The 27,519-nt window shown below is 40.7% G+C and overlaps 1 long non-coding RNA gene across 1 annotated transcript; it reads left to right on the top strand.

Moving 5' to 3' along the window:
• Window positions 1-482: 482 nt before the first annotated feature.
• On the top strand, window positions 483-7,188 carry LOC130915402 (uncharacterized). The gene is made up of 3 exons (XR_009063087.1): window positions 483-587; window positions 5,532-5,800; window positions 6,770-7,188. It is a non-coding gene; the product is annotated as an uncharacterized LOC130915402 (long non-coding RNA).
• The last annotated feature ends 20,331 nt before the right edge of the window (window positions 7,189-27,519 follow it).

Below are 27,519 nucleotides of genomic sequence, written 5' to 3'. Positions count from 1 at the left end.
GTGAGTGGTAAACTGTTCCAGATTTTACTCGCCTTTACAGAGAGAGAATTGTGACCGAAGGCTGTTTTTCTGATTGGGACATCACAGTCCACAAACCAAATTAATTTTTATACAGAAAATAATTACAGTACTGATGGGATAAATATACCCGGAATATATGCCCCGGATTGAATTAGCATTATTGCATTGTTTCTCTTAGTTCCCTTAGTGACCGAACCGTATTAGAGCTTTGCCACTTTGGCGCCTCTGTGATGTATGACTTTGCTTCCTCGCCACTTTGACGTATCTGTGATGCGTTAGTACAAAGACATGTGTAACAAGGGGCGAGTAGCGCGTCCTTTTGAGATAAGGGACGGACATCTCGTAACAAGGGGAGAGTAGCTCGTCATAAGGGACTGACATCTCTGACCTCATTCCTGACGTCATGCATCCCTATATAAGCCGAGGACATTTTCCTCTAGGTAGGAGTTTTTGTAGCTGCAAGACGCTGAACATTGTTTTAGCCTTTCTGGAGACCCAAGAGTCAACTACGCCTGTTTTCCTCTGCAACTCTACTGAGCGTAGGCTTTCTGCCCGATTATCAATCGGTAAGAGTTTTGACTGTTCTTGTGTGCTTTAACAGTAGCGCGGGGATTTTAGAAGCAATCTAGCGCTGGCGTCATTGTTCTTGTTTTCTTCCTTTTTCTATATTAAACATTGTATTATTTGCAAAAGTGTGCCTGTTACTGACTCGCTGCGAACCCGGAAATTTCGTAAAACAAGTACATCTGAAACAAATGATTATAACAATATATTTGAGAGAAAAAGCATGTTATTTTGCCTCATTCAAATCTTAATATCTGAACATTTAAATATGTGAACTAAAGTGCAATCACATTTGTAAATAAATGGCTTCTGGTTTTTTAAATGTAAATACACCAATCTATTGTGATAAAACAACAAAATTGCAATAACTGCATTAACCATCAAAGTGAAGTCTAACTGTAACTGTAGTCTTGAAACAAATCTGAATAAGGAAAAACATCGCAATAAAATAATGCAAACTGGTTAAACTTGAGAGTAGCTGAGATCTGTCATGACAGAACATCGCTTCAATGATATCTGGCGCCATCTAGCGTCATAAATGGGTATAATGTCTAGATCGCGAATATAAGACGATCCCCACTTTTTATTTCAATGCAAAAAAAAAGGCGTCTTATATTCGGGCCAATACGGTACAGCTATATGTAGTAATATGTATAGTATATGTTCTTTTGTTTTATTGTCTTGTATATTTTTTCTTAATATTGCTATCATCAACTATTATTTGAACATTTTTCTTGATGCCCTTTTGGATACTGCGATGCCCCTAGCATTTGCCTAACTCGCCTTATGGACCGCACAGGTCTTTTATGTGGTGTGATATCCTCAGCACTTGTTTTAACGGAGCTTCAATTATTCAAGTAATTCAAGGTACTGCTGCACATTTTCCTATTAGCCTACAAAGTCTAGGAATCAAGATGAATAGTGAGAAAGTTTGTCAGGGAATTTGGGCCGGAGCTCTATTGTTATGCAAGCAGAGAACAACCAGTCTTGACCTTGTCATTTTCCCCTCTCCGCCACCTTAAGGTCCAACTCAAATTTTATTTTTTAAGAAAAGTTTATAGTCAGAGTGCCTGGGCATCTCAGATGGAAATTACAATGGACAAATGGTATAGAAAACAACAAGAAAAACCACAACAACAAAGGCCTCAGAAATTGACTTTGGGTGACTGACATGTGAACACAGTGCTCAGGAAGGTGTAGGGAAGCTTAAGGCAACGGCGACACAGCCATGAAAAAGTGCGATGAGTGTTCTACAGAGCTTGTGCTTGGTGTTGGAAGTATTGCCAGTCAAAGCAGTGACTCATATGCGGCCTTGAGAGAAGAAATAACAACAGAGGGAACCCTGGACTTCCACGGCAGCTGATGTGGTCACCTTGTTTTCTCTTGTGAGGTTTCTGAATATGATTTAGGGGAAACTCTACGGTCCTTATGAAGACAGACATGTCTGGAGTGAAACAGCGCTTGAAAAAGCCTCACTTATATAGTGCAACCTTGACTTACGAATTGTTCTGTGACCAAGCTTGCAGTTTATCCTCTTGAACGGTACTGGAGCCTCTCCCAGCTAACTAAGGGAAGGAGGTAAGGTATACCCTGAACTGGCTGCCTGTCAATTGCAGGTCACACATAGATAAGAAAAAAATATGACTTTCCCAATCAGTCTGATGGAGCATTTAGGGTGTTTAATCAAACTAGCATGCATGTTTTGGATGTGGGAGGAAACCAAAAGATAACCCATGCAGGCACACATAGAACATGAAGTCTTCATCAGAGGTGGGCAGACGAGCCAAAACTTTTACTCAAGTAAGAGTAGCGTTACTTCAAAATAATATTACTCAAGTAAAAGTATAAGTGGTCATCCAAAAAGTGTACTCAAGTACAAGTAAAAAAGTACTTAGTTAAAAAACATTATCAAGTAATGAGTAAAATTTTGAGTAACTGCTTACATTTTCGTTTTATTTATTTATTTAGTTATTTATTTATTAATAAAAAATGTATTTTTTTTCTCAGCACAAAGTTATCTATATGAACTGTTGTTGTTATGATACTGTACATACTTACATAACATACATAACCACATTAAGCCAGAAAAATACACCCCCCAAAAAAAATCATTGAATTCCGGTGACAGAAATTAAGCATTATTCTTCCAAAGAGCATGTGTGCCCTCTAGTGGAGAAAATAGTTCTTCCTAGTTTGAATAGTGAATAGTTCCTTCATTGTTCCCATTATGAAATTAATGAATCATATTTCCAGTTTTCCGTGGTCAATCGGTGCCAAATAAAAACTGGGAGAGAGGTTTAAATCTGCGTTTTCGAGTCATGTTGAGGGCGGCGCTCTATATCAAATACTTCATTTTTTACAGTGCTTTACAGACGCCATGTGAATGAACAGGCTGGCGTGATTATATAACAGCAAGCTTGCCTCTGATTGGTATAATGGAGTCATGTGATTATTGCTGTGACATCTCATTGATGAAATTGGTAGAGCTACTCTTGGCATCACTGACAAAAAAAAAACAAAAAAACAATACGTAGAATAACGAGGAAAAATGTAACGACTTTTGTGCAGCCCAAAATAGCGGAGTAAGAGTAGCATTTTTTCTTTACAAATCTACTCAAGTACAAGTATAAAGTACAGCTTAGTAAAACTACTTCTAGTAAAAGTAAAAAGTACAGCTTAGTAAAACTACTTCTAAAAGTACATTTTTCTCAAAAAGTTAGTCAAGTAAATGTAACGGAGTACATGTAATGCATTACTAAAGACCTCTGGTCTACACAAAAAGGCTGGAGCTAGGAATTATGGTACTCTTGAGGTCATAACTGTGAGGCGTGAAAACTGAAAAATTCCGTTCAAAAAATTGTATCTAAAGACAGTGCACAGTAAGTCGAAAAACATTTGCAAGTTGTTTTAGTGGAATTAGGCAAACAGAGCGAAATGGGTAATTGTTAGTTAGCATGGAGACCTCCGAATCAAGAGGTCCTCCTGAGTGGAGTTCGCATGGTCTCCCCGTGCTTGCTCTCAAACATGTTTCCAGCTACATTACAAGGATGTACTTTATACACTTGGGGAGTCAAGGAATGTCAACATCAAATGGAAGCAACCTGCTTTCATGTTTCTATGTTCATTTTATGTGAGGTTGAATGCATGTAGTTGTGCTTCATGTTTACCAATCAAAACAAGTTCTTACTCACTGGCCCAAAAGCTCAGTGGCAAAGATCCAATGTAAATATGGCCTCACTGTGCAGCTACTGTGTGTACACTTTATTCCACAGGGTCTCACCCCTGACTACCTCTCGAACACTATCGTGAAATATCCAGGGTAAAACTAAAATGTGTCTCTTAAAATAGGGAGGAAATGCAGGTTGGCTACATGCCTTTATACGAACACGTAAATATGGGATAATTCTCTTCAATGTGAAGCCTTAAGTGCTCCCCACAGGCAACCAGAAAATCCCCCAATGCTGTGAAAACACAAAACATTCTTTTTGTAGAACTTTACATCAACTGTGGATAAGACCCCATATGGTCAAAAGTCAACCTTCTCAGTCTGATGGAAATCACCCTCATATTTTACATTTGATCACCCCCAAAAGGCCAAGCAAATACCTTTTTTGTTGTTGTTTTTTTTCCAGTTGGAACAGGTAAGACGTTAAAAATCACTGTGCTAAAATGAAGTTTCCTGACCTGCTGGCCAGAAAAAAGAAAAGAGAAGTGACAGTATGACAGTGATTTTATATTATGTACTGTACATATTATTGCACATCTTTAACTGGCTAAATCTTTTAAATGACAAGCTCGACACGCTCTTTCATTTATACAACATACATTATACTGTATACTTACAGTGGGGAGAACAAGTATTTGATACACTGCCAATGGGTTTTCCATTGGGTATATAAACTCTTGTCTCACCCTACCCCCATCTCCCCTGGTAGGGTGGGTGGCTGTTCATCTTCTTGAGGGTCCTGCGCAGTATCTTTGCTGTCCCTAGGACTGTGCTCTTTCAGACTGAGTTGTCTGATGTTTTTCCAGGTTTCTGCTAGAGCCACTTCACCAGTGTGGGAGACATGGCTCCCAGTGCTCCTCTGACCACTGGCACCATTGTTGCTTTCACCTTCCAGGCTCCCTCCAGCTCTTCTTAGAGCCCCTTGGTATTTCTCTAGGTTCTCGTGCTCCTTTTTCCTGATATTGCCATAGTTGGGGATGGCTACATTGATCACAACGGCTGTCCTCTGCAGCTAACCCATGATCACGATGTCCAGTTGGTTGGCCACGGCCATCTTATCAGTCTGTATCCGGAGGTCCCACAGGATCCTAGCCCTCTCATTTTCCAACACCTTGTGAAGTGTTCCCCATTGCGATATAGAGGTCTCCAGTCCATACTCTGCAGAGCTCATGGGTGTCAAACCAATTCCACAAAGAGCCAAGAGAGTCCTGGATTTCGTTCCAACCAATGAAGAGGTCATCTTTTCACCAATCTGATCTCCTACAAGTGTAACCAGTTGATTGCAGTCAGGTGCTGCTTGTTTCAGCAGAAAATTCATTGGTTAATCTGTTTGCGCTGTCTTGGTTGAAATGGAATCCAGGACCCTCTTGGCCCTTTGTAGAATTGGTTTGACAACCCTAGCACAAATGTTTCTGTAAACCAGGGGTGACCAAGTCCGTTCCTCGAGAGCCCTTATCCAGCTTGTTTTCCATGTCTCCCTCCTCCAACATACCTTAATCAAATGATCAGCAAGCTCCACAGGAACCTGATTACAATACTGATTATTTGATTCACCTGTGTTAATGGAGGGAGACATGGAAAACTAGTTGGATAGGGGCTCTCGAGGAATGGACTTGGGCACCGCTGCCGTGCACTATACCGGCTACTTGGTTGTGGTGTTCTGTGTATTCTTTTCCTGCCAGTATCTTACACCCTGCTTTTATGTGTTGGATTGTTTCAGGGGCCTCTTTGAACAGCCTGCACCTGGGATCCTGCCTGGTGTGTCATATCTGGGCATCTATTGCTCTGGTGCTCAAGGACTGCTCCTGTGCTGCCATGATTTGTGCCTCTGTGCTTTCTTTTTGTCCAACCCTCTCTAACCATTGGTAGGACTTGTTCAGATCTGCCACTTCAGTTTTCTGTCGGTGGTAGATCCCATGCAGAGGTTTTTCATCCCATGATGGTTGTTCCAACGCCTCCTTTTCCAGTTTACAGTGCCTGAGACATTCAGTAAGTGCTTCATCTCTTGGGGCCATCTTCATGATGTATTCCTGAAGCTTGGATGTTTCGTTTTCGATGGTGGTCCTGATGCTCACTAACTCTCGGTCTCCCTTCTTGCGCGTAGTGTATAGCATATACAGTATATACCTTTTAATTAGGCTGCCTTTTAAAGCCAACTTGCAAGACGACCACCATCGAGTGCAATTATTTTGTTTTTAGGCATAGGCACACCTTACGAATATTAACCCAATTTCTTATATGGATTGCGAGGAACAACAGAAACATAGGCCTGGTTATAACATAGGGCACTATCACACGTTTAAAATGTTTTTTTTGTTTTTTTTTTAATGAAAAAAAAATTTGTCTTTATTGAATGTCTATGATTTATGACATATGATTTTTCCAGTGTTTGTTCCTTGAAAAAAGTTAAGAACAAGGTCAAATATCATATGCCAATCACATATTTAGGTACAGTATTGCCTATTTAACTTACACATAGCGCCAGATAAACATTAGAAGTAACAGTAGTCCCAGGCCTTTTCTTCCATAACGTTATTGGCTCCATCCAATTTTTGAAAGACTGGTCAAAATATCCAAATGAGTTGCATTTCCATAGACGCTCTAAAACATTTTTATGAATTGAGAACCCTGTAGTAAGCACATTTTCACGTACGTTGTCATTGTGAGCTTTCTTCCTTCAGTGAAAGCTACAGTGCAGAGACTACTCAGTGCCGCCACTTAGCGACCAACTGTAATTTGCATCATCCATACAATTTGATGATGTTGAATGTAAAAATTCAAGGTAAAAATCTCAGGAACAAGTAGAGTCCTGAATGCAGTAAATAGTGGCATTAAAGCCAGAGCACTGATTTCAACATCAGCCTCCAATCTGTTTAAAAATGGCAATCACAAGGTAACCACTTGACTCATAGATTTTGTTTCTTTGTTGTTTTTTTCCCCCATTATTATCTCTGCAAGTATTTTCCACTGGGCTAATCTCCTGCAGTCTCTGGTTACCTTGGAAAAGATGACAAAAAGGCCAGCAGCCTACGAAACAGCGGCATGCTTCCTGCTCCCTCACCAGGATGCCACTCGAATGCAGGCCACTGGGCTTTCCCGCACTTGGCACTTAGCTGTGCTCAGAGGAATGGCCTGCCTGTCAGTCCGTCTGCATGCAAGTGTGTATTGGGGAGTGTATATGGGTGGGCGTGTGTTCTACGCAGGCAGTTTTTGGGTGAAAAACGTTTGATGAACCCCAGAACACTGGGTGGGTGGACATATTGGCATTGATTCAATTGAAATGGGCAAATCGTTAAATGGAGTACAGGAAATAGTGAAAACAAAAAGGTCTTTTATAAACTTTTTTCTTCTTCTTTTTTTTTATTTATATGGAAATAGCGCGGTTTGGTATGTCTGGTTCATAAAATAATTGAGAGACATCTATGCTAATGCTGCATTGGTGAAGCACATCTTAAAATTCATGAAAAAAGAAAGCTAAGTTGTTAGATTTTTTTTTCACCATTGCAAAAATGGTTCTAAACTTACACATTATATATTTAAAAAAATAAAAAAAAATAAAAAAAGTTTTTATAACAAGTCAGGGGCTTCACTAGGTTTTAAAAACGGGGGGGGGGGGGGGGGGGGGGTGCTTAGCCCCCAGGAGTTGCACAGGATGTAGGTGAATGTAGCATACAAGCATAAAACTTCACAGCTAACAAAGACTGATAATTTATATATTATCGACAGACAAACAGACAGACAGACGGACACACAGATACTGTAGATACATGGATAGATACATAGATGCCATGGCTTTCGCTCACAACACAGTAATTGTTTGTTCCCAAATATTTGAACGTTGCACAGATAACATTTTTGCCATACATGTAACAAAAAATGGCTGTAATTTCAAACCCTGAAAATACTACTAATTACTTGAATTTAAGCAATATCTACGTCAGACTAATTTGCCTTACACACAAACACACACACCCACACACACACACAAATAACTAAACATTATACATACATACATACATACAGTACATACATACATATAGTACATACATATACAGTACAGGCCAGGAGTTTAGACACTCGTTCTCATTCATGTGTTTTCTTTATTTTCATGGCAATTTACATTGTAAATTCTCATTGAAGGTAATAGAACTATGAATTAACATGTGTGGAATTATGTACTTAGCAAAAAAAGGTGAAATAATTAAAAATATGTATAATATTAGACTATCTTCAAAGTAACCGCCCTTTGCTCTGCTTACTTTTTTGCCATTCGGGGTTGGAGGTTGGGATATCAGCATTAAAAATTTTTTTTTTTTTTTTTTTTTTTTTAATAGAACAACACCAAATTATTAAGGGGGGGGGGCTTAAGAATATTTTAGGGGGGCAAAAATAGGCCTAACGACGCCACTGTAGCAAGTCAGTGCCATTCAAACACAGATTAGAAGGTGCTAAAATTCCTCCGTTGACTCAGTGCTTATAAGGTGAAATATGTGTACCAGAGCATCTTCATTGCATTTTCTGTCAGTCTGGATGCCTTTATGGCACTGCGGGTGGAGTCATTGATATGTCTGTGATGTGTGCGTGCCACAGATCAGTTCAACTGTCTTCAGTAAAATCGAATGAGTAAGAAGAACAAAAGAATATTTTGAAAAGAAAATTGGTCCAAAAAAAAAACAATCTGTATACAGTTAGAGTTATAAGTGGCTCGGGAAGAGTAATGAATTACAGTAATAAGCAGTTTGGCAGAAACTACACCTTCCTGCAGCATTACTGTTGTCTAGTATTTGGTGAATTTGCATACTCTATATTTGCATTGAGAAGAGAAATTTCCAAATCTGTGGTATGTTAGTATCAGCAGTGTGTCAGACTCTCCCACAAAATTAAGACATCTGGTAACAAAATGTGCTTTTCATAATTGTGTTTGTTTTTTATAAGCGCATTACATTTTCAGAAGGATCTGAGGTGTTCTGCTACTTGTGTTAATGTGAATGAGGGAATTATGTATCGTGTTTTGACAAACTGAGCCTTTTTTTTTTTTTTTTTTTTTTTTTTAAATCATGTTTAAATGTCTATAAATTGGCTATAATTGCTGTAAATCAAGAAAACAATAACTATATTTGTGTTAGATGCTGCAACATACTGCTTTGGTTTTACAAAACAAGGCATGAGTGTTAAATTGGTTTTGTTTTTATTTGCTTATTTGCCTTCACTCATTTGCATTTACACAGACATGCCTTCCAGTTAACCTCTCTCCTTCATTCGTAACCAATTATGTATGTTTGCCTTTCTAATGAGACACATTATAGGCCAATATTTATATCATGCAAAATGATGGCTTGTTACTTGAAAGAATAAATCTACAGAAATACACAGCCAGGCAGACACATATGCTTTCATTTGTTTTCTCCCTTCTCATGCCAGAATAAGTGTGAGCTTAATCCGGAGATGGGTGCACTGCCAGTAAGAGGGCATTGAAAGCTATATTTGGCTGACTAGAACTGTCGTGGAGGAAACTGTTGAATCCTTCTGAAGAGAGAAAATGATACGTGCACAATGAGAGACAAAAGTCCACAGACAAGAGTGTATGAGTAGAACAGTGAAAGTGATGAATGGATCTTAAATCTGGCGAGTAAGGGAAATGGGATCAGTTAGAATATGTGTGCTTTAGCGCCATCAAAACACTACGCTCTATTTGTTTAACACGGGCTTGTCATGAAGAATATTAAGTTAATTTTCACCTCATCTCTCTACTGGACCTGCGCCTTTCCAGTTACTTTCACTTCGTTCCCAACTGTGGTCTGCTGAAGGGTTTTTCACTGCGGTCATAGCTACAGCTGGCTCCATCAAAGTGTCATAGCAACCACACCAGGAGAGAGAGGATATTAAAATTGTTGCAGTGAAAGTAGAGCAATTCTATGGAGTATTGGTTGTATTCATGTTTTACTGTTCTCGTAAGCAATAGTGTGTCTACATCTGGGGGATTTATCCACTGGGTAAAATATAGGCCTTTTAATCAATCAAAATCCTAATTGAGCCTTAGCACAATGTCACTTACAGCTACAAATCAAGTCAGAAACCTTGGCGTAATTATTGACTCAGACCTAAAATTTGATAGCCAAAGTCCGTCACTAAATCTGCTTATAACCACCTAAAAAAATATAGCCAGAATTAAGGGGCTTCTGACTCAAAAAGACATGGAAAAACTTCGGCATGCATTCATTTTCAGCAGATTGGACTATTGCAGCGGTATATTTACAGGCCTTGATAAGAAAAAAAAATCAGTCAGGAAGCTGCAGCTAGTACAGAATGCTGCAGCCAGAGTCCTTACAAATACAAGGAAACTGGACCACATTACACCAGTTTTGAAATCGTTACACTGGCTTCCAGTGAGTCAAAGGATAGATTATAAAATATTACTGCTCGTCTACAAAACACTTAATGGCCTTGGACCAAAATACATGCTTGATTTGTTAGATTCCTTTGAAACATCTAGACCCCTAAGGTCGTCTGGAACCGGTCTCCTGTATGTTCCAAGAAAAAGAACCAAGCAGGGTGAGGCAGCATTTAGTTATTATGCTCCTCGCCTCTGGAACAAGTTACCTGAAGGTCTGAAGTATGCTCAAACTGTTAGTTCAGGGCTAAAAACGCTTATGTTTAGCACTGCATATCCATAACTGTCTATATATTTCAATTTATTTGATTTCTATTCCTCTTGTGCATTATTATTATTGTTATTATTTTCTCTTTCTTTTTTTTTCTTTCTTTTTTTTTTTTTAATTTTATTCATGATTAAATGCGATTTTTATGTATAATTTTATTTCCTGTTTTGACTTTCTTTTTACATCCTATTGATTTTAATGTGATTTTTATGATCTTCATCTGATGTAAAGCACTTTGAATTGCCTTGTGTGGAATTGTGCTATATAAATAAATTTGCCTTGCCTAATTGAGTTCCATTAAAACGCAAAAAGACTACACCTGTATATTTGAACTGATCATGATCTTGACTGATTTGATTTTTAAAATGATGCACTGTGGTTAAAAACTTCCACCTTGGTTCCAGCAGACAGTTGCCACGTTTACATGGAGCCAAATATTCCAATTACAATCGGAATATTTGTTCAAACCGAATAAATGTGTTCCATATAAACATCTCATTCGGAATGAACAGGCCCAAACCGAATGGAATTTCATTCCGATTCACAGGGGTGGAATATTCCTTTTCCAAAACCGATTAGAAGTAAAATTATATAATGTAAACAGGGAAGCGGAATGGTGTCTGGTTGCGTTCTTTCTGCGCATGCTCCGTACTGACGTGGTGACATCACTTGGTGACCTAAGTAACGTCACTTGCAACATGGCTTCCAAGCACACGCACAGCGCACCCACACAACTTTTTAAATGAACGGCGTGTCATTCTGAAGTTTTGTTTCCACTCGAAAAGTTAAAACAGCTGCTGATCTGACGATCGATCTCCATGTTTTGCAACGTGACGCTTTGTTTTGATTAATCTGCGCATGTCAGACGGCAGTTGTCAAACGTCCTTTCGGAATAAAGGCAGACACATGTAAACGCTGGATCGGAATAGATGAAGTGACATGTAAACAGCTGATCTGAAAATTTCCATTCGGAATTATTTGAATCGGTATGAACAAAAGTCAGCATGTAAACGTGGCTAGTGACACATTTTTCCATGTTATGCTATTTCAAGGTTGGTTTTGCAAAATATAGCCAGGTTGGAATGTTTCTTTTTGGAATGTAAAACTTTCTTTGGGAGATGGTTGTCACATTTCCTAAACAGCTAGCATTTGCCGGAAATTGCAGCCACTCCTTCAATGTTGCTGTTGGCCTATTCAGTTTTGAAGGGGCATGTTTGGTAACGACACTGTTGTGTTATGTTTTTCCTTCACTTGATGAAGATGTGTTCACTGTTTTATATTACATTTTTTTATATCTAGAATGTTTTTCTCCGGAGTCATAGCTTTGGACAATGACTTTCCTCTTATTCTGTGGAAGCAGCATGGCCTACCGTACTGTACCGTACTGTACCATACCATACCGTACCGCCCCGTCCCATCCCATCCCATCCCATCACATCACCTTCCGCGTGCTCCGAGGTCGAGTCTTGGGGGCAGCAACTTTAGCAGGGAAGCCCAGACTTCGCTCTCTCCAGCCACTTCAACCAGCTCCTCTGGCGGGATCCCAAGGCGTTCCCAGGCCAGCTGAGAGACATAGTCTCTCCAGCGTGTCCTGGGTCATCCCCGGGGCCTCCCACCAGTGGGACATGCCTGGAAAACCTCTCTGGGGAGGCTTCCAGGAAGCATCTGAACCAGATGCCCGAACCACCTCAACTGGCTCCTCTCAATGCTTAGGAGTAGCGGCTCGGTGACTAGTCCCTCCTGGCTGATCGAGCTTCTCACCCTATCTCTAAGGGAGAGCCCGGACACCCTGCTGAGAAAACTCATTTTGGCCGCTTGTATCCGGGATCTTGTTCTTTCGGTCACGACTCACAGCTCTTGAACATAGGTGAGGGTAGGAACGTAGATTGACTGGTAAATCGAGAGCTTCGCCTTTTGGCTAAGCTTCTTCTTCACCACTACAGACCGATGCAGAGTCCGCATTACTGCAGAGGGTGCATTGATATGCCTGTCGATCTCCCGCTCCCTCCTCCCCTCGTTCGTGAACAAGATCCCAAGATACTTGAACTCCTCCACTTGGGGCAGGATCTCATCCCCGACCCGGAGAGGGCACGCCACCCTTTTTCGACTGAGGACCATGATCTCGGATTTGGAGGTGCTGATCTCACCTTATTGTGGTGGAGGCGTTTGTGTGTCCCAATGATCCTAGGAGCTATTCTGTCTGGGGCTTTAAGCCCCTGGCAGGGTCACCCATGGCAAACACGTCCTAGGTGAGGGGCTAGACAAAGCATGGCTCAAAATATTCTCTTATGACGAGTAAAACAAATGGACTCAAGTTTCCCTTGCTCGGACACGGGTTACCGGGGCCCCCCTCTGGAGCCAGGCCTGGAGGTGGGGCTCGAAGGCAAGCGTCTTCATGGGGCCCGGCTGGGCACAGCCCGGAAAGGCAACGTGGGTTCCCCTTCCCATTGGCTCACCACCTGTGGGATGGGCCAAAGGGGTCGGGTGCTTAGGGAGTTGGGCGGCAGCAAAAGGCGTGGGCCTTGGCGGTCCGATCCCGAGCTGTAGAAGCAGCATGGCCTGTGTGATGTTATGTCAAAAATGACAGAAAAAGGCTTCTAGGACATCTGGACTTTTTGGTCAGTTCATCAGAGGCACATTAAATGGAGGCATGCGTATGTTATTATTTAACACGAGTTTAAATGAAGTGCTCAATTTTGAACACAAAAACATTCCAAATTATATGAGGGGTTACACATGTGTGCATGCTTTAGGCTAAAGAGAAGCTGCACTCTTTTGACGACCAAAAAGTTAACATTCTCAACCAAGATAGATGGTTTGAAAAAAGGATGAAGGAAGCCAGCTACATGAATGGGCATGTAAAGTCTGTCATCTGGGTTTGTCAGACCAAGCGCATAACTTAAGCAAAACATTTTGGGTATGCGAAGAAGCCCGCTTATTGGTGCAAAAACATAGTGTTATTGGTCTAGCAATGCACTGAACAGTAAAATAGAGAGTTTTTATAGAAATTTAAATTTATGAGTATTTTGGCATTGCTTATTAAATATTTGGACTGTCCAATTTTTCACTTTACATGTCACATCCAAAAGGTTTGGTGCATACAGTTGGACGTTTGGCGAAGTTTTCATACCTAACTTCAGCTCTTTTCACACACATATCCATGGAAATTCCCGTGTAAAGTGACGTGGGATTTACTCGCGTCATTGCTTTCACGCATGTAGAGATGTCCCGCGGATGACGTGGGTTGGACACTTTCACAGACTTGTCCCATGTTGCCCACTGTCACTGGATTTAATAACCCGGACATTACGTCATTTTTGGTTGGCATCGGATGTCTCAATGTTGATCAAATCGTGTTTGTTCCGCAGGGAGCGTTCCCGGTGTCATAACTGCAGCCAATTCAAGCTCATCACGACTGTATTCATGCCCAGGCGATTCAAGAGAAGGGTGGAAGGAAGAAACCCGCTGCATTGGGAAGAAAGAATCCCGCTGGCTTTGCTTTGTCTTATCGGCTCTCTGCCTACCGCTTAAGTTAGTATTTTATTGATCCCTGCCGACCTACTGTCATGGACTCATTGTGTTTTTCCCTCTTTTCCGCAATGTATTTTTGTATTTAAACCCTTGAATGTATCCCTCCGTTTTTTTCTGCTTTGAAGTACAACCTTGTTTCCGCAGTAGCAAACCCTAACATCGGCAACAAAATAAACCACACATTTCCAAAGATGGATGACGGACTTTCTTCCTTGGCTCTACGATCATGTAGCAATTTAATTTCGTCATGTTTTCAGTTTAATTTAGCTATTTCCAGCGCGCTATGTTGATAATTGTGATGTTTGTTTACCACTTTTCATCCTACTGCGAAGAGGGAGGAAGGAACGATCGACCCGCCATGATATTTACATCATCATCCATCGTGCTGTGACCCGGGAATTTAACGACCTGCTTTCACGCACACCGCTTCCCAAGTTCCGGACATGATACTAAGACGCAACCTGTGAAATATCCGCGTGATCTCCGTGTCAGTCAACCCGGGACATTGTTTTCACATACAACTGCTGCACGGCTAAATTCCGTAATTTTTCCAGTGTTTTGGAGTGTGTGCAAGGGGCTTTACCGTAACATGTGTGCCAAAGTACAATTCTGTAAGACACTGAACAATTTTGCTTTCTAAATACATTTGCAAATGAAAAGTGACAGCATGCTGACAAAACAATGTCTTAGCATTCAGTCAATCAATTTATCCATGGACCATTTGAGGTTATCCCATGCATGCCTATTGTGTAAAATCTGGGTGATCCTATTGTTTTAAAATCTGTCTTGTCATCTCACCAAACCACATTCACATATAAAATGATGCTGGGGAAAATTCAAGTACATGATTCATTTGCGTTACATGCTAAGTTTCTGTTTGCATTCGTCATCATGTTACGGTAAAAACTTCACTTAATTAGATAATGTCTGTGTTCTACTTTGTAGCACAACTCATGAAGAAATGAAAATGTTTCCCCAGAGATTATGTTATAATAAAACACCATGTCAAACATCATTTTAGGGAACTTGGGCTCAAAGGAAATCGTTTCAGGCCTTAATCAGCAAACTGGTAATGGATTCGACAAACATTTTCACAAAAAGCCTCTAGTAAGAAACACACTCAATGTTTCTTAGTGGACTCACTCACACACACATACACACAAACACTGACAAACCAGGGTCCAGTGCGGGAAAGCAGTATGAGACAGCCAGGACAACAAGTCACCTTTTGCGCCAGTGTGTGGGCTAGCCAGTAGCAGTGCTAGTAAAACTAAGTAATGTGTGCTGTGAGAATTTACGTATTGGTCAGGTCTGAATAATGAGTGATGTTGTTGCTGTTGTAAAGCTTGGCAAGAGTTGAAACTTTACATGTACGATTCCATTAAAAGGGAATTTTCATAGTAATGTGCCATATTTTTTGACTAAAAGGTGCACTTAAAATCCTTTTTTCTAACCTCGCAAAAATTGACAGTGTGATTACCGCTGTGCCTTATGTAAGAATTTTGGGTAACACCTTATAATAACTATCCGTTTTACTAGTTAATAGATCATTAGTAAACTGTTGATAATTGATTTATTGTTGATCTGTGAAGTATTTGTTAACAGTTTGTTAAGCATTTACAGGGTGTTCTTAATCTGAAACACAGTTTGTGTAGAAACGTTTCAAGTTTTTGTGTGTAACGTTTGGCATTTCTATCTTTTCAGGTTAAGAAATGCCGTTCACTTCAAAAGAAAAGGCCATTTTGATAAGGCATTTTGCAGGCAGCGCTCATGTTGCACATTTATAAAAATCTGCCATAGAACCAACAAATATTTGTACTTTTCTTTGTATATTTAACCAATAAAAGTTATGACCTTCAACATAAAGTGTATATAGTTTTATTAAGATCCATCAACTAGCATGGGCATTAGAATGGGGTCAAACATATTGGAACACCCTGTAAATGCTTAACAAACTGTTAACAAATACTTCACAAATCAACAATAAATCATTTATCAACAGTTTAGTAATGATCTATTAACTAGTAAAACGCATAGTTATTATAAAGTGATACCAAATTTTGTTTGTGCGTACTGACCTTGAACCTATTTTGTTGCTATTTTGTTGGAGCATAACTGTTTTATGTTGCTCCAATGAAGTACTAAACACATTTTTCTTTCATAAAAGACAATTTAGAAGCGTCAGGAAGTCAAAAGCAGTGGTGTTCTTGGATTCAAACTGGGAAAAATACTTCAAGATTAAAAATTTGTTTGCTGAAATGTGCGCCTTGTAAAGTTCTGAAATAATAGATGTAATCACAAAGCATGGATTTCCTATTTAAGGTTCAAGTGACATGAACCCGATTGCATGCTCTAAAGTGGCACCATTTCTACTTACATCATTGCAAACTCACATATCGGACACACACACCAATACAAGCTTGAGGAGATCAAAATGCCCAATAGCTGACATACATTCATATGTGTTTACCCAGATATACATCATTATAAACAGTGCTGTCACAGATTACATGAAAAAGTAGTTCAATTACTGATTACTGATTACGCCTCAAAAAACGGATTACTTTATTTTCAAAGTAACTAGGTTACTTTAGAAGTAATTAACGGTTACCTTTCACCGATTTTTCTCTCTTTGCTGCCTCAACATAAGAATGATATCAGAAAAATATCACTATTTTCGATAATTGAATTTAAAAGGGCAGATTTTTAATATAAGGCTTAATCTTTGAGGTTGCGGGGGTTGAATTACTCGATGGAGTTGATTTCAACCATCATTGACTCACGATAGCTTAGCCACTCTGGAGCCTTAAAACTAACAAACAACTGACAAACTGCATGGAATTTGTTGAAATAAACTCCACTGACTAATGAAACCCCCGCGAACACAAAGATTAAGCTTAATGTCAACTGCAAATCAACTGCTCAATAATCAACACACAAATGAATTGCACAGTGCAATACACACAAAGGTGGGGACGGGTGCAAATGCGCGCGCACAACCTGGGAGTACGTCATACACACACACTGTCAATTTGGCCACAAAATGTTGTGGCAACTAAGCACTTTACACTCAGTCGGACTTACAACAAATCATAAAGATGCTAAAAGAACACATCACCTCAGGGCATAAATGCAACAAGAATATGATGTAAAAAATGCTAGCCGACTTGAAGTGATGACTACCCGCCTTTGCAACGTCAAAGCTACGACACGGCCACGCATGTAGTGGCCTCAACGTATTGCTGGAACCCTCCAGAATGATAGAAAAATAATCACGTTCATTAATGGACGCACACTGATCAACATTCCCTCGCACATCTCAACAGGTGGCTGCACTTGCCTGAAATGTGCACCCGTGCTGGCACAGACCTTTCTCAGTCCCTAAACACTTGAGACGGGAAAACGTGAGACTCGAGACCAAAACAGAAAGTAACGGTGAGTTGTTACGATGGAAACAAACCCGTAGTTACAAGATACGAACCTTTCTAATATTTTCTATTTGAAATGCTTGTCATACATGACTACAATATTCTTTATTCTACATACAATATGAGGCAATAACAAAATAGTAACGCGGAGACATGAAGGAAACTAACTTTAATTGGATCACTCGTATGGTAAAATGAACATGTTAGATTGCTCGTTACTGAAAACAAAGTACACAGATTACACTAATCGTAAATTACCAAAGTTATCCCTGTTCAAGCATTGCGTCAAAAATCAAAAAGGTGAAATGATGAAGCCATTAGCTGATATATCAGACAGCCACCCAGTGATGTGCAACGCTAGCTTCCGTAGCTAGCCTGTTGCAAGCTAACAACATCTTTTTCAGAACAGCTGCTTCAATTGATAAACTATGCAACTGATTTAACAACAGTAAAGGAAGAATACTGCTGAATGGGCATTGAAGCGTAGAAGGTAAAATGGAGATTATTTTATCTACTTAAGTAGGTGAAGTTAGTGCTCTGAATATACACGCTGTTTACATTCCACTGGTACAGAAGACAGCTGCACAGTATGTTAATACTGTATGAGAGTAGTGTAGTAGAACAGCTTGCTGTAATGACATCATATATACAGAGTTGCTTCAGTCCATCCATCCATCCATCCATCCATCCATCCATCCATCCATCCATCCATCCATCCATCCATCCATCCATCCATCCATCCATCCATCCATCCATCCATCCATCCATCCATCCATCCATCCATCCATCCATCCATCCATCCATCCATCCATCCATCCATCCATCCATCCCTCATCTATCGCTTAGTTCAGGGTCGGGTTGAGGAGGCAGCAGCTTTAGCAGGAAAGCCCAGACTTCCCTCTTCCCAGCCACTTCAACCAGCTCCTCTGGCGGGATCCCAATGCGTTCGCAGGCCAGCTGAGAAAAATAGTCTCTCCAGCGTGTCCTGGGTCATCCCCGGAGCCTCCCGCCAGTAGGAAATGCCCAGAAAACCTCTCCAGGGAGGCGCCCAGGAGGCATCTGAACCAGATGCCCTTGCCACTTCAACTGGCTCCTCTCAATGCAAAAGAGTAGCGGCTCGACACCGAGTCCCTCCCTGATGACCAAGCTTCTCACCCTATCGCTAAGGGAGAGCCCGGACACCCTATGGTGGAAACTCATTTTGGTCGCTTGTATCCGGGATCTTGTCCTTTCGGTCATGACCCATAGCTCATGACCATAGGTGAGGGTAGGTAGATTGACTGGAAACTCGAGAGCTTTGCCTTTCGGCTCAGCTCGTTCTTCACCACTACGGACCGATGCAGAGTCCGAATCACTGCAGATGCTACACCGATCCGCCTGTCAACCTCCCGCTCCCTCCTACCCTCACTTGTGAACAAGACCCCAAGATACTTGAACTCCTCCATTAGGAGCAGGATCTCATCTCCGATCCGGAGAGGGCACGCCAACCTTTTCCGACTGAGGACCATGGTCTTGGATTTAGAGGTGCTGATCTTCATCCCAATCACTTTACACTGAGCTGCGAACCGCTCCAGTGAAAGTCCGAGGTCACTTCTTGACTTGTGACCGAGTTGCTTCGGTCACAATTTAAAAGGTTAATGCCTCTTCATTGTGTACCCAAACCTTACACGGTAGGGTTTTCTGCTGATAAAGGGGGTATTCTAAAAACAATATCCACAGTAAAACTGAGTTTGCGACTGCCCAATCCATCCTTTTGACAGTAATCAGTCAAATATTCCTACAAATATATGTGCTTCTTCATTGATCAACAATTGCTATGAGATGAAAGAAGATAGTTTTGAAAATAGAATGTATAGCATTATTTGAAGAAAGTGGGGGGGAAATCTGATTTCAGAATCAGCATTTTCTGCGGTGATTGCATCTGGGAAATTTCATTGTCAGTTTGCATTGTTTTATTAGTCCTTCCAGATGGACATGGGGCTCAAATTCATTTAAGATGTTTGTAGCCATTGTGTGGCTTCTCATTGTACATGGGTTTAAAAGAATATTTTTGAGAACACACACTCACTATATGTACATTTGCACGCTGATTCAAAACTCCAGAAGAATTTTTTCTTTTTTTCCTTTTTTTTTATTCCTGGAAATGTCCAAAGAAGGGAACTTGAATTATATATTGGGATCATGATACGGCCATTAAGCTCACAATATGTCTTTAATAGAACAAACGTACGGTCCAATGAGCATCCTACTTGAAGCCAAAAAAATCTGTCTGGGAAAAAGAGAGACAAATACCAAAAAGGGTCCAACCAGGAACCCAAGAAAATATATTGGGAACATATGAATAAGAGCTAAAGAATAGTGCAGTTACTGAAATGGGAATGAGAGCAAGGTACAGTAAGTACAATGTATACATTAAAAAACAAAAAAAAATGCTTGTCCACATTACAGTGGAGGTTGAACAAGAACCTATTCCGGCAGAGACAAGTGCCAGAATAGTCGCAAATCAATTGCAGAGCAAATATGTACAATACGGAAAAAACAACTATTATAAAAACCAAAAAAAGTTCATCTCGCATGTTTTTCGCCGTCGATGTCACAGAAACATTTTGATTCACTGCCAACCCTCCCAGTTTCAATGAATTAAACATCGTAGCTGTCAATTGCAAACAATGAGTTTTGAAACAGCAAAGAGACTACTGTTGTTGTTCGTGGAAACACTTGTATGTACACTATTTGGCAACTGAAATGAAATACTTAATGAAGGTAGTTAATTGCGAGATGGTGCCTTCCCATTGAACCCAAAGTGGTTGTACAGTTGACGGGGTGTGGTTTTCAGAGGGTGTGAAAGCGGTGACTAACCTCACCGCTGATCTTTCTCGTCTATAAACCAAACCAGGAGCTAAACTGTGATGACAGACAGCATATTCGTTGTGTGAATCATTAGATTCTTTGTGGTCAAGGCTTTTCCCATAGCCAGGCCATTTGTCTTTCCCCACAAGTTATCATATCACCATGCTGGGCACCCCTTTATTTGGTTAAAATGTATTCAATCCTTTATTCACATTCGGGCGGTCGGTCAAATTATAATCTGTGCACGTTTTAAGGGCCCGAGCACCAACTGGCACGAGAGCCCGACTGGAATGCAAATGTTTATTATTATTTCTGTCACGAAGGGGACGAAGGAACCAGTTGCATATCGCAGATTGAGGACTTTATTGATGTTGACAGGCAAAGGAAACAATCAGGTGAAGCGGTAATGGACAGTTGACATTCTTGTGTATGCTGGAAGGCTGACGACCTGACACTGAATGGTATTTGTTTGTGCCTTATATACTGTTCTCAGTTCTTCTTTGTGACATATTAAGGAGTGCACAGTCCTTATGATGGAAACCTTTGTGATGCAATATGGTGGCACATGACAGAACAGACTTTGTGATGGAAGCCTGATGCAATATGCTAGCACATGAGCGTACATTGAGCGCACGTGACAGAACCCCCCTCTCAAGGGACGGCTCCAGAAGTCCCAAGAATAGAGCCCACCAAGGGCTACTAATCCAGGGTCTGGTTCAGAGTCAGAGTCAGATACAGGCATGGGCTAAGAGCAGGCATCGGCTCAATCTCCTCGTATCGCAGACACAGGACTTTATTGATGTTGACAGGTAAAGCAAATAATCGGGTCAAGCGGTAATGGGCAGTTGACATGCTAGCATATGCGGGAACGCTGACGACCTGACATTGAATGCTATTTGTTTGTGCCTTATATACTGTTCTCAGTTCTTCTTTGTGACATATTAAGGAGCGCACAGTCCTTATGATGGAAACCTTTGTGATGCCTGAGTGTGATGCATTATGGTGGCACATTACAGAACAGACTTTGTGATGGAAGCCTGATGCAATATGCTAGCACATGAGCACACGTTGATCGCACGTGACAATTTCTTCTTCATGGCAAACGAAAATGGCCAATTTGGAGGCAATAACATGAACGAAAACTCACCAAAATTTGCACATACATGCTGCTTCACGTGAATTTTGACAATTTTGCAACGTTGCGAAAAAACATAACACAATGGCTCAGCGGCGCACCCTTGAAATTTTCAAAAAGGCCTCCTCTATCAGTTTTTTTCAACGTAGAGCAATGAAATTTGGGGAGTTGGTACATTGTGCAAAACTGATCCGATAAATCTCTTGCAACCATTTTCCAAACCCAAAAGGAAATCGGATATGATGGATTTAATGTGAATTTTTTTATCGATTTACAGGGCGCACATTTAAGAACTTGGCACTAACTGAGTTAGTTGGATCCTCCTCAAAATTGGTAAGACTGTTCATGAGACATATGAGATCTTAAGTTTTCAAGTTTTTCAGTTGGCAGGGTGCCAATTTTTGGGGGGCAAAATGCCAAATTCAGTAAATGACTGATAACTTCTTGATACAAGATTCAATCAATTTCATATCTGGCACGTATGAGAGGTATCCTGGCCTGGACACGACTGCATTGAAATACTACCCATTAGGCCTGCTCCCCCAGTGGCAACAGGAAACACCCTTTTTTACGAGACAGGCTCCTCCTCCAAGGTAAAAAACATGCATCATGGGAGACCTTAAGACATGTGTTCAGGTGTCTGATGAAAAATATTGAGGTTTCGTTAAAGCGGAGGGGTCCAAACATGAAAGTGAAAAAGACAGTTGCCATTTTGTCTTGCCACAAATTTTGAACAGTCATAACTTGGCAGATATACAACATATCTGCGCCAAACTTCCCGTGCTTGTTGAGAGTCATACCCTGAAGGGTCCTGTAGGGGTCATTTTCATCAACCCTACAGCACCAACAAGTGGTAACAGAATGTCGTTCATTTTACTTATACTAGTCCTTCTAAAAAAATTAGCATATTGTGATAAAGTTCATTATTTTCTGTAATGTACTGATAGACATTAGACTTTCATATATTTTAGATTCATTACACACAACTGAAGTAGTTCAAGCCTTTTATTGTTTTAATATTGATGATTTTGGCAAAAAAAAGTCTGGAGAAAAACAAAAATCCCTATCTCAAAAAATTAACCTATCATGAAGAGGTACTCTAAAGAAGCTACTAACCTAATCATCTGAATCAACGAATTAACTCAAAACCCCTGCGAGAGATTCCTGAGGCTTTTAAAAACTCCCAGCCTGGTTCATTACTCAAAACCGCAATCATGGGCAAGACTGCCGACCTGACTGCTTTCCAGAAGGCCATCATTGACACCCTCGAGCAACAGGCTAAGACACAGAAAGATATTTCTGAGCAAATAGGATGTTCCCAGAGTGCTGTATCAAGGCACTTCAGTGCGCTGCACAACCAGAAGAGGTGACCGCACCCTGAGAAAGATTGTGGAGAAGGGCCGATTCCAGACCTTGGGTGACCTGCAGAAACAGTGGACTAAGTCTGATGTAGAAACATCCAGAGCCACCAAGGGCACAGGCGTGTGCTGGAAATGAGCTACAGGTGCCGTATTCCCCAGGTCAAGCCACTTTTTACCTGAAACAGCGGCAGAAGCGCATGACCTGGGGTACAGGTCTGTTGCTCAGTGGTCAGTTGCTGGTGTTGGTCTACTGTGTTTTATCAAGGGCAGGGTCAATGCGTCTTGCTCAGAAAACAGTCTCACATTCAGCCAGTAGTCTCCAGTAACACCACAAAAAATTGCCTTTTCTGTTGCTAGTCACTTTTTGGGGGGAAAATAGTTGTTAAACTGGCTAAATTTGTATAGACAAAGTGGCTAACTTGGCAACATTAAGCAGCCCTCACTTTTGTCACGTCCTGACTCCTATGAAATATAGAAATCGGGTCCAAGAATCCAGTGACGGGGCATTCCCAGCTTTGGCTACCTCTATTGCCATGTGCCACCCTATAAAGACCTGTAGCACCAGCCAGCTGCATGGAGCCTTCTAAAGGCAACATCAGAGAAGAGAATGTGGTCACTATAGTGGTTAACCAGTAATTATTTCATGAGCTGAGCTTTTCTCTAAACCTACTCAAGGTTCAAAGCAGTGGTAAAATTTGGGGACAAGGCAGCTCCGTTATACTACCCATTCTGACTATTGTGGTGGATGTGGATTGACCAAAATGGGCCTAGGGCACTTTATCAATAAACAATAAAAGCGGTTTGTTTTGAATGTGGATCGGAGTTCAAATTACATACAAGGGACTTGCCCTCATCACTGAATATATACTTATGAAATAGGTTATCTAGTCGAAGTTCCATCACATATATTGTAGTATTGGCTTGTAACACATAGATTTCATTACTATATTGACGGGTCACATTCGCCAGACACTGCACCACACCTTCAAATAGGAGGCTTGCACACACCAAGCATCAAGAGGAGTTAGTCTCAAACACACGTACGCAGCGATCTAACGCCAGATTTTGGTTAAAAAAGTACGAACGCTGTATTGCATACAAACAAGAAGAATTGTCTCAGGAGTGATTTGTTTTACGAACGCTGTATTGCATACAAACAGGAAGAATTGTCTCAGGAGTGATTTGTTTGAGGATTCAAGGTAATTATTATATTTTTTGTACCATGCATGCTTTTTGAAATGAGAAAAAAATCAATTGGAGAAATTAGCCACTACGACATTGGCGTCATAGTTCGCAATATTTACGTGAAATAAATGCTAACTGCACGTTTTTTGGGGGGTTTTAACCAACAATCGAGACTATTTTACGTCCATATCAATAAAGAATTGAGGGATTTAAGTATTTTTCACAAGCATTTTCACCAGAAAAAGCTCTTTGTTTTCATAGGGTGGCAGCTACATTTGCTTGCTGACTAGCATCATAGTTCGCAGTATTTAAGTAAAATAAATGATAACTGCACGTTTTTTTTTTCTTTTTACCTCTTTTACCAAGAATTGAGACTGTTTTATGTCCATGTCTGTAAAGAATTCAGGGATTTAACCATTCATTCACATGAATTTTCAATGGAAAAAGCTCTTTGTCTGTGATTCCACTCGGTCAGCTTTGATGGCCACACCAACAGCGCAGGCCATCAGTTGGCCCCATGTGTCGTTAATATATTATGAAGTCTATGTATAACATTACACAAAGTCAAATGATTTTTCCTTCTCGATTGATGTGACAGTACATTACATACAGTAGATACAATGTTTTATGGAACAGGGATTTCACCCATTTATAATTTTTATTTTGGGATTCAAAGCAATATTCTGGAAAACTCTAGCCCTGAGGAAAGTGGACGGCAAATTAAAAGAATTTGACTGGAACCAGTCATGGTGCTGCAATTGGTTCTGCTGTGATGGCACGATTACTGCTCAGAAGTGTGACGTAAACTTCCCCCAGACAATAACATCTTTGCGCAGGATGCCACATCATGTGCTAATTACGAGTACATAAGGCTGGCTAAAGAAGGAGTGAATCCAGGTGTTGGACTGGCCTCGATCAACTATAGCTTGCCGTCAGTGGATTCCAGTGGAACCTCGCAGAAAAGATTCATCCATTCATTTTCCATGCCGCTTATCCTCAGGGTCGCAGAGAAGATAAGGTTTTAATTCGTAAAAGACTCCCATAGCAAATAGTCCAAATTCTCCATTACATTAAAATCTGGATTACTAATCCTGAATTCGTGACTATGGAAGAACGGTTGCTCAGGTGGCAGGCACGTCTGCCTCATATAAAAATAAAATGTTCTGGGTTTGAATCTGGGCTCTTCTGTTGTAATTTTAATTAGTAAGGCAGAAAAGGTACCTCTCATTTTATAGTAATTGCCAGTACTATTTTAGCCAATCAAATGTTAGTATTAGTATCCCAAATTACCCAGCTTTCCTTGGTTTGTCTTTAGTACTCATTATCGCATGACCCTGAGCTTCTGTGTATTAGTGTGTATGGGTATAACTGACGTTACAAAATGGCTGCGCCCATAAGATGTGTAATTTTTTTTGTGCGTGTTTAATCATTGCTTTTAACATATGCCAGATGTGTAAGAACTGTACAATCTGCATACTCTTTGACCAACATTTGCTAATCGCTAACCGCAGATAATCGCTGCAATCAGACTTTTTATGATGTTGTTTTCTCTAGGTTCCAAGGTAACTAATAGAGGGAGCTTGGGGGTTGTAGTTTATTTTGAAATTGTTTTACTTAAAGCAACACTTGGTAGCTTTTCAGTTTTGGATTTCAGATTTTAATAAGGCAGGTGGGCAAAAGTAGTAGTGTTTTGCTTTAAAGTACAATGTGTTTCCCAGCACACAGTGTTGTAAAATCCTGATCTCCGGGTCACCTGCAAATGGACTCATTGACATTTATGTTTCCAGTGGCTGTGTGAAGGGTGCATAGTAATGAGGTAATGAATCCAGTTGTGGCTAAACAATAGCATGCGATGATGTTGAAAATAAGAAATGTTTTATTTTGTACTGCTTTCCCCCACCATCTTTTTTTGTCTTTGCAGACAAAACTTTTTGTCGCTTTTGTTGCTCTGCCATTTTTGCAGAATTCGTGCAAAAGCGTTCGCAATGACTTCCCTCTTTATAACGAATGTGGAGAGGGGGAAGTGACATATGCCATATAGCAGTCAGCACATGTGTAGTCTTATTGTGTGGCAGGGTTGCTGTCACCCTCCTCAAAGTTAATTTGTGCCAGTGAAAGCGATACAGACCCCCTCAAGATATAAATGAGGTGTCATTCTACTAGTTGTCAGTTGACATATCATTACAGATGTTATGAAAATATAAAGGTTGAAAAGTTATCTCGTGTTGCTTTAAATGAGACTTCTGAACTTCTCAGTAGGTATTTTTACCCACTCTCTCTGAAAAAACTCCAGTTGTCTCAGGTCTGAAGAGTGTTTTCTCCGGGCTGACTGTTTGATCTGCTTCTATAGATGTTCAATAGGATTTAGATGAGGGCTCAGAAAAGGCTGATTTAGAACTGTAGAATGTTTTGCTCTTAGCCAAGCTTTCTTTCCTTCTTCTTGTTTTTAGATATTTGCTATGGGGACACCAACCTCCTGACACTGAGCAGCACATTTCTCACAAGACTGCGGCACAGATTTAAGACACCCTCAGTTTTAGCAAAGCACCCCCAGAACATACAGTACCTCAGCGACCTCCATGTTCCACAGTGAGGACAGTGTACATTTCTGTGATCAATGTGGCATTTAAGAGAAGTGTACTAACAATTTTGAGCAGAAACATAACTGCAAGTTGACAACCCCAATAGCAGCTGACTCCAGAATGCCAGATGCGGACCATATCATCAATCTGACAGCCCAAATGATAGGTTACGCACTAGTCCAGGGCGGACCGGACGCATGAAAACCTGAAATTTAACGTTTAGCCTGTGACATCACAACAGCGGGCACCCTGAAGGCGGGCATCCGCTGCGACACGGCGGAGTGACGTCATTGAGCATTCGAAGGTCTGCGTCAAGGGAACGCGTTGCTCTATAGTTCACCGCCATGCTACTAGAGTTAGAGGGGTGTGGCTTTGTCTTTGTACAATTTTGGGGGACTCCTGTCGAATTCCTTTAGTTTTCCCCAGGTAATTGACAGCAATGGCAATGAAGATGGAACTTGTGTATTTGCAGCTACACCTAATAAATATTGAACAAACAAATGTTGTTAATACAAATGTTAAAGCGTAGGCGACACAGAAGACGTTTAGAAATGTTTGAAAACAGCGGTGTTGTTGTGCTGAAGCGGAAACAATCTGAGCGGACTAATCACAGTCTTTCGACGTTCACGTCACGCGCGTTGACGTGACGCGTAGTCAAGCTTTTTTTGGAGGTGCACATCAGAATCAGCCTTAAACAGGAGAACACGCAGGATTCAGGACACATCATCTCGGCATACGGAAATTTTTATGGTAAGTGCTTCATTTAAAGTCGTAATTTCGTTTTGAAGTAACTTCTTGACTGCTAAACAAGGTATTCAGTCGAGCGTTAATAAAATGGCCGGTTTATTCAATTGATCTGCTATGTCTGCAAGTTAAGGAATTCAAAATTTATTGCATAACAACATATGGAGGGAGAAAGCATTTACTCTGTTGCTGTAAATGTTTCAATGTTTGAATACTATTATTGAAACTGACCC

Source organism: Corythoichthys intestinalis, chromosome 4, assembly GCF_030265065.1.
Source record: "Corythoichthys intestinalis isolate RoL2023-P3 chromosome 4, ASM3026506v1, whole genome shotgun sequence".
NCBI classification, from domain to species: domain Eukaryota; kingdom Metazoa; phylum Chordata; class Actinopteri; order Syngnathiformes; family Syngnathidae; genus Corythoichthys; species Corythoichthys intestinalis.
Note: the sequence above shows the minus strand (reverse complement) of the source record. Positions and strands in the feature narration are given on the sequence as shown.